Genomic DNA, 10,077 nt, shown 5'->3' on the forward strand with positions numbered 1-10,077 from the left:
GTCTGTGACATCCACCAGACTAAATGTTCCATTAGGGCAAGCACTATGTTTTCCTTATTGGTGTATCTACAGTGCATGTAATAGGCACTCGATTAATATTTAATGAATAAAGAAAAGAATATCTGATTCCAAAGTATTTTTTCTTTCTCCTATGCCAGGCTGTCATCTTGGAAAGGGAGATTCTAACACTACTATAAGATTGAAAACAATTACATTCTCTTAAACTTTATGGAGAAATCTACTGTGCTTTGAAAAACTGAATCTTTTATTGAACTATCATTTTCCTGTGATTTCATGGGCAATTACTGTTTGGAGACTATCATATGTGCTTAACATAGATCCTTGGTAATCAATGCTTGTGAAAATCCTCATTCAATACCACTTCAAGATAAATGTCTAGTAATAAAGAAATCATTAAACTATGATACATCCAACTGATAGAATATTATGTAGGCACTAAAATTGTATTTATAAATCTGTGTAATCATTTTAAAACATATTTATATGTTGAGTGAGAGAAAGACAAAACCAAAAATACAGAATTGTATGTATAGTGTGAATACAACATTGTTTAAAAATTTATGTGGAAGGGAAAAATAATGCTGGAAAGAAATACAACCAAATTCTTAACTGTGTTTTTCGTTGGGTGATGGAACCACAGTTACTTTAAGCAATTCTTTTCTGTATTTCACAATTTTTCTTTAATGAACAAATTATTTAAGCAGCATTATTTCTATTCTGACTGTAGGGGGACTTTCTTATTTAAAAAGCTTGAAATAGGAAGTCTAAAGGTAGGTAGAAGTCCTCTGATATTCCGGACTAAAGCATGAGTAAAACAGGGCTGTGTTAAACCTCCTTTTTCTTTAACTTGTACCTTAATGGCCTGATACCAATCACAGATTAACCGAGTGCATGACCTTGTTGAAGGATGCTGTAAGACTGATCACAGGAAAAGAAGAAAGTGAATCCGCAGTGGAAACTGCCAGAGGCAGAAGGAGAAAGAGATCAGAGAAAGTAAACATAAAAGAACAGGAAAGGGGAGTGGGGAGAGAAAGACAAGGGGATAGGTATATGTATATACATTGATATATTAGCACCCACGTGAAAAAGAGGAGCTGGTCATGAATTTTTATTACAGGCATAGCTAGCATATTTTTGTGTTATTTTATTATTATCTGTATTAAGAGTACGTGTGTTTGTGCCTCATGCTTCACTATTCCCCGGGGGCAGACTGTGTATTTCTTCAGCCCACATGTGCTGTCATATCTGCCTGATGTTGCCAGGGAAGATCAACTGGACACTAGGTCTGGACATTCTGGAGCCTACTCTGAAAGCAAATTGCATAACCACGTGCTTAACTATGTGAGCTATAGATTTAGCAGACTATGTGGGATGGTTGGGAACATTCTGGGTGATAAAAGAGATCTGGATAAGGATTTGGGAAGTCCCAGAGGCATTTATAGAAAACAAGTAGATTAGTTCTCGCTGGATCTAAACCCATTTATGACAAACAACTCGACAAACTGTACAACGCTTGCTCATAGCCAAGACTGTTTTTGTAAGATGTTCATATTATTCTGTTGACTTTGCATACTGCTCTGTTATCACTGAAGCTTTCACTGGGCTAGTGGGATGGTTGGTGGGGGGATTCAATTATCAAATGTCAAGTGAGGGTGCTGGAATTAGAAATTAATTTCTACATGGTTTGATTTGAGTACAGTCATTTCCCAGAAAACTTTTCTAGCAATCCTCTCTTTTCCATATGATAATCCATCTTTTAACACATTTGGAAATCAGAAACAAGGAGACTGAACCTTAAAGGTAGGATATGTAAAGGGACCAACACAAGATCTTAGCATCATTCATTGACCTTTAGAGAGTGGGACACAATTGTTGTAGAACTCCTGATGATATAATTTGTAGTATAGAAAAATGTGGCTTCCATTACTGTATGCTAGAGTCTTCCACCATCCAACACAGTAGCCACTAGCCATTTGACCAAATTTAAATTAAATTAAAACTTCAACTCCTCAATAACCTGGCCACGTTTCAAGTGCTCAATAGGCATATGTGGCTAATGGTTACTGTATCAAACAGAACAGATATAGAACATTTACATCAACACAGAAGTTTCTATTGGATAGCACTGTTAATCTAGACTCACAGGATGGTGATCTAAGGACCAAGCATCTCTGTATCTGCATATAAAGTGACTTTAAAATTTTCTTTTATGAAAGTATAGTTGATTTACAATGTTGTGTTAGTTTCAGGTGTATAGCAAAGTGAATTGGTTATACATATACATATATCCACTCGTTTTAGATTCTTTTCCCATATAGTCCATTACAGAGTATTGAATAGAGTTCCGTGTGCTATACAGTTAAGTCCTTATTAGTTATCTATTATATATAGGCTTCCCTCATAGCTCAGTCGGTAAAGAATCTGCCCGTAATGCGGGAGACCCTGGTTCAATTCCTGGGTCAGGAAGATCCTGTGGAGAAGAGAAAGGTTATTTTATATAGAGTGGTGTGTATGTGTAATTTCAATCTTCCAATTTATCCCTCTCCTCCCTAATCCCCTGGTAACCATAAATTTGTTTTCTACATCTGTAACTTTATTTTGTTTTGTAGATAAGTTCATTTGTAGCCTTTTTTTAGAATCCACAAACAAGCGATCAGTTCAGTTCAGTTCAGTCGCTCAGTCGTGTCCAACTCTTTGTGACCCCATGAACCGCAGCAGGCCAGGCCTCCCTGTCCATCACCAACTCCCGAAGTTCACTCAGACTCATGTCCATTGAGTCGGTGATGCCATCCAGCCATCTCATCCTCTGTCGTCCCCTTCTCCTTCCCCCAATCCCTCCCAGCATCAGAGTCTTTTCCAATGAGCGATATCGTATGATATTTGCCCTTCTCTGCCTGACTTACTTTACTCAGTATGACAATCTCTAGGTCCATCCATTTTGCTGAAAATGGCATTATTTCATTCTTTTTTATGGCAGAGTAAGCTGCGTGACTAAGCACAGCACAACACAACATTCTATTGTATATATTTGCCACGTCTTCTTTATCCATTCTTCTGTTGATGAACATTTAGGTTACTTCAATGTCCTGGCTACTGTAAATAATGCTGCAGTAAACATTAGGGAGAATACATTTTTATCAAATTATGGTTTTCTCCAGATATATGCCCAGGAGTGGGATTGCTGAATCATCTGGTAGTTCTATTTTCAGTTTTTAAAGAAATCTCCATATTGTTCTCCATAGTGACTGTATCAGTTTACATTCCCACCCACAATGTAGTAGTGTTCCTAAAGTGACTTTTTTTTTTTTCAATTTCAGGTTGTCTCTTTGCATTAATATGCTCAGCTCAGAGTGACACTGGGGAAGCTGAGGCAGTTTAGCAAAATTATTAACCCTCTTACCACACACACACACACACACACACAAAGATAAAAATTCTGCCTTATGGAATGGTTAAATGAAATGTGGCATATTCATTAAATGGAATACAATACAGCAGTTAAAGGGAATGAACTAGAGAATCAATAAGGATAGATCTCAAAATTGCTGAACGTAATCATTTATTGCACACAAAACAATATTACATTCTTCCTATGTAAGAGCATTTTTCAAAAGGTCTGGAAGAGTACGTATCAAACCCATGACAGTGTTAACTTCAAGGAGGGAGGAAAGGTGAGTGAGATAAGGGACCAAAGGAATTTTTAGATTTTTCTGTAATGTTCTAAATTTTTAAAGAAAAAGGTACTCATGTATTACTTGTGCAACTGCAAATATTAAAACAGGACACAGGGACTTCCTTGGTGGCCAGTGGTTAAGAATATGTCTTGCAGTGCAGAGGATGTGGGTTCAATCCCTGGTCAAGGAAACTAAAGTCCCACATGCTATGGGGGACCTAAGATTTTACATACCTCAGGGCAACTAGGCCAGTACACCGCAACTAAGACCCAGACCTGATGCAGCCAAATAAATAAATATGTTTTAAAAGGACACAAATTTATATATATATAACATGAATATAAATATGTAAAAATATGATGTTAAAAAAAATAAGAGAAGTACACAAAATTCTAATGATAGTTGTGTTAAGATGGTGAGTTTGTGGGAAATTATTTTCTTCTATTTCTCTATTAAAAAAATTTTTTTTCTTGTGGCCGTAATGTTAATACAATAAAAAATTTAAATAAAAGAAGAATCCACCTTTATGCTGCTGACATAATATTACTACAGATCAGATGTAGCTCTTAAGAGGCAATGGGCTCTAGTACACAATTAGTCCCAGAAATAACAGCTCAACATGATTTATGTAAAAAATTTCAGTTGTCCTTGGTGACAGTCTCCAAGATTCAATTGGTCAATATAAAACCCCATTCTACAGCTAATTCATACTGGCAGACACATGGGATCCCACAGTTCCTAAAAGCAGAGGGTCCATTGGAATATCTACGAGACTTTCCTTCTTACGCTCAGGCCACCTGACTGGTTATGGGTTTTGGAAATTGTTCAGATCAAAAATACCTCCTCTGTGGTGTGGAACTCAGTTCCAAAAGCTGTTTCCTGAGAAAAATCTGACTTCACCTGCACCCTACCTCCATGGTGATATGAGGTAAACTTCCATGCAGGAAACAAAGTTGGTCAAACTTCCCAACTTCCAAGCCAGAACGTTAACGTGTCACCCAACCACTTGTTCATTTGACTTCCAAAACATATGGATCCTGTCTCAGTCAACAACAGAGCATACCAACACTAGCCTTCATCAGAGAATAAGTATAGTCAGCTTCTGAGGTCCTGTCAAAAGCCTGACTGTGAAAAGAGATATTTATGGAATATATTGTAAAGGACATTCTATCTATCCACTCTTTTAGGTGGCATTTTAAGTTGTGTCCTCAGATCAAGTTAGAGCACCAGAAGGTTACATGCCTGAACCATATTAGCTCGGCCCCTGCAGAAATGCTTTAATGTTATACCCTTGGCTTTTAGCCAGGACAGTTACAAGAAAGTAATATGAAAATCTCTTCTGTGTGCATTACAAAACTGTTACTGAGGACATTATCCCTTATGGTAAATCCCATATGAGAAATTTCTTACGCAATTTAGTGCCAGCGATGAACCATTATGTAGCTGTTAAAAATTGTAGTTCTGGAAGACTAAATATGAAAACGTGTTTAAGATATGTTCATTGAAAAAAGCAACAACACAAAATGGTACACAGAATCTAATTGCAGCCATGTAAAATTATTTGTGTCTGTGGACAAGGATGGGAAACTTGAAAAAAGTTTTCATAAAATTTTAAAAGGCAAAGCTGAAAATTATATGAGGGCAATAGGATTACAAATTTTTTTATTTTTTTCAAAAAATTTTGTTTGCTGAAGCGCTGTCTTTTCAAGTGAAGGATAAAAGAATTTAGTGACGAAAGTCTCTATCTTTCTTGAGGAATGGCCACGTGTCTTTCATTCTGATAGCAAGAATTGTGTAATTTACTGTGTTTTCCCTGTTCCCCTAGGCAGCTCAGGAGATTAATTTAATGTTCAGTCATCGCACACTAGCTGCTTCATCCTCTACATGCCTCTGATGATCTAGTTCTATAATCTGATGACATTTGTACTGTTTTCTTTCTGGTAAAGTGCCTCAAATTCCTTATAGAAAGAGCAAAACACGAAGCAGTTCCTTTAGTTTAAGAGTTATACACAAAGAAAATTGGAAAAATATAAGGAAGCAAAAAGGAAAAAAAAAACAACACTTTTAAACATTTCTTCCTATTTTTTCTCAACATATTTTAAACAAAATTATGAGCATATAGCATATAAAGTATCACATCTAGCTCTCTTCATGAAATTTTAAAATGCAAACATCTTGGGGCTTCCCTGGCTGTCCAGTGGTTAAGACTCTACACTTCCACTGCAGAGGGCTCAGGTTGCGATCCCTGGTTGGGGAAGTTCCACATGCTGTGAGGTGTAGCCAAAGAAAAAAAAATAAATTAAAAAGTTAAAATTAAAAAAAAAATACAAGCATCTTTTTGTGTTTTGAACGCTCTTCTGATAATAAGCCTAGTAAATATCATGCCATTTGAAGGTTGGAACCATAGAGGCCTACAGGACTGGTTAATGAGAAAGCTCAAAGATCAGTTCAAAGAGCCAGAATACTGATAGATGAAGCTTTGTGGACCTTATTCCTGCAGGAAGCCAGGACAGAATTTGTATGGGTGTGAAGCGTAAGCTCAGGGCGGTCTAAAGCCAAAAGTTCAATCTGGAGTCTTGTACCCATCTTAAGCACCACAGAAAATAGGATTTTAGACCTAGGAGAGATTTTAGAGATCACCCAATACAAAATTCCCATTTTGCAAAAGAAAAAAACAAAGCCAAAGAGGTGAATTGATTTGTGCAGGCTCTGAAGTCAGATGGCCCGGATTTGTATCTCTGCTCTCTCACTTAGTAACTCTGGATCTTAAGTAGGTCCCTTTACCCTCTCTAAGTCTCATTTTCCTTTGTGAAATTAAGATAGTAATGGTATTTAATTTACATGCTTATTCTGTGGATTAAACCAGATAATCCTTGTAAAGCACTTAGAACTGTGCCTAATACATAATAAAAACTCAATAGGGACTTCCCTGGTGGTCCAGTGATTAAGAATCTGCCTTTCAGTGCAGGGGGTGAAGGTTCGATCCCTGGTCAGGGAACTGATTTCCCATGCCTCAGGGCAACTAAGCCCTCTTGCCACAACTAAGAGCCAATGCAGCCAAATAAATACATGAAAAAAATTAAAACTCAGTAAATGTTATTTATTAATAGTAGTGCAATTATTATCATTATTCAACTAGTTTGTGATAGAACTACAATGAGGACTCAATCTCCCAACTCAATCTAGAGCTCTTCTCACTACATCAGACTGACTTCTAGGGTTTGGAAAGGACTGAAAGCTGCCTCAATCTTAGTAGTAGTGCCAACTCAAATCTACTTGGGGCTAAATCTTAGGATTTTAGTCTGGGGTGTACTTTATGCAAAAGCACGTAGCCTAGTGTCTGGAAATGTAGGCTCTTACGAAATGTTTATTAACTAAAAAGATTTTTAAAAAACAACGACAGGGTCGGGAGGGAGTTGCTGGCTTCTAAGAGAAGAACACGAAATCTTTCACAGAAACACATAAAGAAGGACTTAGGGAAGAGGGTTACAAAAACATGTATGTTCCATACTTGTCCGTGAAGACCAGGGACAAGCTGAGGTTCTTTGAGCTTTCTCGTTGTTATTTTTGTTAACCCCTGCATCTTTCTCTATAGTTAATAGCAAAAGTCCTGTGCAAACCTTAGATAGGAGGGGCTTTTTCCAAAACTGGGTATGGTAAGAAGAAGTGAGGAAATATTTATCTCAATTCAGATGAATAAAGCTGGTTTGGCAGCAGGCTTGGGGGGGTGGCATCCAGGTAGAAGAGTTGGTGGTAGCAGTGAAAGAGGCAAGCGAGCCAACCCCTTGGACAGTCAAGAGGTAAAAAATCTATCTATTTTTTTCATATTCTTTTCCATTATGGTTTATCACAGGATATTAAATATGGTTCACTGTGCTATGCAGTAGGTCCTTGTTGTTTATCTATCTTGTATATAGTAGCTTGCATCTGTGTTGGTCTTCTATCCTGAAGGATGTCTCTTCTATTTTCCAAGGTTACCTTGTTAACTTTCTTTCTTGACTACTGTGTATTCCAACACAGCAACAGTAATAAAGTGCAGAACTCTGACTTCTCTAGATGCATGCTTTAACGTCTCAGCGCGCTTACCATTCCATTGATCCTTCAGCTCACTCTCCTAAAGCATCTGGTCCGATGGTTTATGGTCATTTTTATCTGTCCAGAGTCTCAAGGTATACCCTCATCTTAACAGTCAATAAACATTTGTGGGTTGATTGTAGAATTTGTAGTCTAGCTGGGGAGAGAATACGCCCTCATGAAATGAAGAGCCATATAACCACTAGCACAAAATGAAAGAATACAAACAGTTCATAGAGGCTTGGGAGGTGTAGAGTTGTTAGGTGATCTGTCGGGTTGGGTTAGTTGGGGAAAGTTTCCAAGGCATGTAAGTTTTGAGATTTGAATTTGAAATTTAAGGTGATGGACACGAGTTGGTGGAAAGATGGACATTTTCAAACAAATGCACAAAGGGAGATAATGCAAGATATAACTCAAGCCAGGACAAGTGCCTGCCCCACCTTGCCATTTCCCTGTCTCAGCAGCTCTGTATGGTCTGCCAACACACCTGTTTCAGGTAGATGAGAGCTCCTTGTGACCTAGTGCCCAAAAGGCTCCCCCCTCTACCAAATTCACTATTTGTGCAGCCCTTACCAAATACCCCAGGCATAGACAGGAAATGTCTACAGTCATTGTGAGCAACTGTCTCCTATCTCTCTGGTCTGGACCTCAGGTGTGAATACACTGTCTTCTGTTTACCCTTTACATGACAAATGCATGTTGGAGTAAAAGAAGGTGGAAATATGTAGAACCAAATGGTTATGTTACCATGAGCAGACTAATATTACTTTGAAGGTCCAATGTGCTGTGGCCTCTGAAAAATTCTGGGTCGTATGGCTCTACAACCTTGATGGGAGGGAGGATTAATCATCACAGCGCATGTATCAAGCCACACTGCCGATGGTGTAATGCTAGGCACTATACAGAAAAGTTACATTACAGTCCCTATCCCTAGGAACTTTCTGTCTAAGGAAAAATGGGACATGGCCAGGTGGTAAATAAATATGATACATTTATTAAAACGTTCTCAAATGTACGAGTGCAATGTGATTTGATTCCTTATCTCATTCATTCGACCAACATTTATTGAATGTCTACTATGTGGGGGTCACAGAGATACATAAAACTTGTCTCTGCCTTCAAGGAGTTCACAGTTTAGTGGAAGAGATACCTAAAAGCAAGGAATTACAGTATGATACGGTTTATGCTGTATAACATAAGCCTGCACAAAATGCTTGGGAATGCTTCCAGAAAAGGGAGAACTAACTACCTGAGGGAGACTAGGAAGGCTGAATAGGGGTTTTCCAGCATAAGAGACTTGGGAAAAGGCTAATGAGAAGGAAAACATCCCAGGACGAGGAGGGAAAGGTATAAAAGGGTATGTATGATATTTCCAGGAAACAGTGCAAAACTCGGACTGATTGGAACTTAATGTGCCCAGTGAAAGAGAAAGCAGGAAAGGTAGCCTGAATCTGAAGAGCCCTGTATGCCTTGCTAAGGAGTTTGAACTTTATCACATAGGGAATAGGGAAAATCAAAGGAAGTTTTAAGCAGGGAAATGCTAAGATCATGTATAAGTGATACCTCAGTTCTCCTGCCTGCTAACTGTGTGACTGTGGGCAAGTCACTAAATCTCTGAGCATTAGTGTCCTTGTCTGTAAAACGGGTATAACAGGGGTATCTACCTCAGGGATGATTTGAGGAGTAAAGGAGCTAATGTACATAAAGCAATCAGCACAGTGCCTGGCACATAATAAGTGCTCCATAAATTTTAGTTGTTATTACCAGGAGTGTTTCTTAGAAAAGTTATTTTGTTGACAGCAAAGAACATAAACAGCAGTTGGAAAAAACTTCATGGTAGGAGGTCGGCTTAAGGCGATACTGCAATTTAATCCACTGATAAATAAGAATCCTGAACTGGGATTTGGATGTGGGAGGTTAGGGAGATGAAAAGACGAAGGGTAAGTCTAGCTTAGGAGACCGGGTACATTAGGACAACCATTAACCAAATTCAGAGATAAGAGTATCCAGAGGATAGGGGTGTGGGCGCAGGAACAGATATTGAGTTCTGTTTGGAACCTGTTGAATGAGAAGTGAAGCCGCCGAGGATGGGAACCTGGAGAATATCAATATTTGAGGAGAGGCCAGAAGAGTCAGTGAAGAAAACTGATTGGTCAGCAACCGCACTATCGGTGGGAACTGCGTATGCCGAGCGGAGGGCGGTGGGGGAGACACTACGATCAGCTAACCACTCGTTTATGTTCCCCAAGCCTTCTGACCAACTCCTCAACACTAAAACAACTCTATTTCCTCGTTAGTTCTTTGCTTC

This window comes from Ovis canadensis, chromosome X (assembly GCF_042477335.2).
Source record: "Ovis canadensis isolate MfBH-ARS-UI-01 breed Bighorn chromosome X, ARS-UI_OviCan_v2, whole genome shotgun sequence".
NCBI classification, from domain to species: Eukaryota; Metazoa; Chordata; class Mammalia; order Artiodactyla; family Bovidae; genus Ovis; species Ovis canadensis.